The 2,721-nt window shown below is 32.6% G+C and overlaps 1 pseudogene; it reads right to left on the bottom strand.

The window, feature by feature from the left end:
- Window positions 1-1,493: 1,493 nt before the first annotated feature.
- On the bottom strand, window positions 1,494-2,474 carry LOC101693956 (annotated as a pseudogene).
- Between the last annotated feature and the right edge of the window lie 247 nt (window positions 2,475-2,721).

Below are 2,721 nucleotides of genomic sequence, written 5' to 3'. Positions count from 1 at the left end.
AGGAATAGCAGGCTTAGGACATCAGGTCACAGGAGTTCAGTTAGATAGTTATCAAAACATTCGAAATACCTACAAATCCAACATGAGATTGAAGAGTAAAAGAGCAGCAATTCAAGAAACAGAAAATCGACCACTTTCGGAAAGTTTATCCTAACAATAAATTTCTTGAAAAAAAATCTTTTTGAACTTCATTATTATAGTCATATTTTATCCTTCATTGTATCTAACTTTATTTTTTGTATAAACATAGGGTTTTAGGGTTTTTTTCTTCTAAAAAATTTTGAGAAACAATTTCTTCTAACCGATCAAAATATTCCCAGAATCTAGCACAGGGCTTTGTTCTAGTCTCCAGCCTGAGAAAATTCTCTCCACTTTCTTTTTCTTTCTTTTCCCAACCAACTAACTTATCTTATCAATTTGTTTTTTAGGATTTCTTTTAAATTTTTATCTTTACAGTAATATTCCATTCCTTCATTGTGTTTACCCATATATATATATATATGGGTATATATATATATATATATATATATTTATGTTTTCCTTCTTTAAAATTTTGGGAGTTTCTTCTTTTTTAAAAAAGTAGAATTATTCCTTTTATTGCAAAACAATAATATAATGATTCCTGTACTTTTCTTTATAAAAATAAAATAAAACAACTGATGTTCAAAATTGGAACCTGGATAAACAGACAAAAAAATCTCATTTATTTCAATAGCTCAAAGTACAAATACAGCAAGTCAGTTCATGTTTCAAGATACAGTTTGAAGTATAATGAAAACTTGATATACAAAAATGAAAGGGTAAATAGCAGAAATAAAGCTCAATTTTTTAAAAATTTCAAGTAATCCGAAAACCTTTAGACTAAAATATTCAACTTACAATTTATAATTTATAGACACCAGTAGTACAGTGCAATCCCAAAGGACTTCTCAAAGAAAGAAAAACCCCAAACCAGCTGGCTCAGGACAAGAAAGAAGTTTTCCGTGCTGGCTCTTCCTGCTTTGGAAGCCTCACTCACGCTGTCAATTGATATGGTTCAACCCATGATACTTTGATGTTTAGGCAATTCCAAAAAATGTTTAAAGTTCAATATGAGGCCAACACCCTACTAAGAGAGTTTCTGAAATGGCCACTATATATTTAGAAGATTTTAAAGACCAATTTCAACTTCAGGCCTATGATATTACTGGGGAAAGACACAGATTAATACTTCTTCCATAACTTAAAACTTTTCTATAAGGTTAGCAACATGGCCTTTACCACTTCCTGATGAAAAATCGTACTTAAATACTTATTTACCTATTTCTACACATACACAGCTTTTATGTAAAGTAGAAAAAGTTCACACTAGGAAGATAATTAAAGGTTGTTAATGTTCTCTGTATCACTTAGCAGCCAAGACACATGTTTATTTCTGCTCTGCGGAAGCAATGGTAGCTACTTGCTTCAATTCAGAAAAAGTGTGTACCTTCAGGAAGGTTTAGATGAGATACTTATTCAGTTTTTTTTTTTTTTCAATCTTCTTCATTGTAAACAACAAATTGAGAGTCTGTTCCTAAAATTCTATCCCACCATGTAAATGTTGAAGCATAGTTTCTGATGAAGTTCATATGGTGGAAATCATGATGCCAAGAACAAGCATAGAAAGGGATCAGATTTAAAGGGTTGAGAGGAATGTCATAACCACTATGGACGTCAACAGTTTCTATCAAATGAATAGTCACCCATGCCCAAAGGAGAATGACGTGATCACATAAAAGCATGATTCCAATGAAAAATCCAGTTCCAAGAATCAAAGTTTCCAAGGGATGTGCATATTCAGCTTCCATTCCAAATGGAGCCTAAAACTCATGATGAACTTTATGAATATATTTATATATTCTTTTGTGGTGTAAGAGCCTATGCAGGAAATAGTGCCAGGTATCCTCAATCACCACACAGCCAAAGCATTTTGCCAAAAGCAGGTACCATCTTGGCATTTTTCCCAATCATAAGATATATTAAAATACTCTGTAAAATAATAAGTTCCACAGATCAAAGGAAGCTGGATAAACAAGTGATTAAAGAGAAGTACTTTAAAACATTTCCACTGGTTTTCCCATGTTTCTGGTTTATCCTTTTGAATTTTGTACTTTTTCATGTAAGGTATAAATTGAAACAAAAATCCAGGTAAACAGAACAAGAAATAAAGGACCTTATGAACTATCAAGGATCCCCATGTTGCAATCTGGAACTTTGTATAATTATCCAACGTTTAGTTCCATGCATTTTTAAATGGTTCTTGTAGAGGGTTCTCAGGTAAAAGTGAATCTACATACTCCACAGCCAAGGATGCTGAACTAAAGATGCTGACACTTTCATTTGTTGCCATTTTTCAAATCTCTGCAGAAAGCCTTAGAATTCTGGACGACTGCGAGGGAACTGCCGGCCACAGCTACCCAGACTCCAGCAGGTGCTACAGCCTCGGAACCTGCCTCTCCTCGTCGGGGGAGGTAGTTTCTTCTAAGAGACCAAAATAACACCCAAAATTAGGTGGGTGGCTCTGTTCTACTCACCAGTTTTATATATATATATATATATATATATATATATATATATAAACACATATATATATGTGTGTGTATATATGTGTATATATACACACACACAGATATATATACATATAAATACACATATATGTATATGTACACATATATATAGTTTAAAAAAGGTTAAAAAATT

Source organism: Mustela putorius, unplaced genomic scaffold, assembly GCF_011764305.1.
Source record: "Mustela putorius furo isolate JIRA1106 unplaced genomic scaffold, ASM1176430v1.1 tig00003913_pilon_pilon_pilon, whole genome shotgun sequence".
In the NCBI taxonomy this organism is placed as follows: domain Eukaryota; kingdom Metazoa; phylum Chordata; class Mammalia; order Carnivora; family Mustelidae; genus Mustela; species Mustela putorius.
Note: the sequence above shows the minus strand (reverse complement) of the source record. Positions and strands in the feature narration are given on the sequence as shown.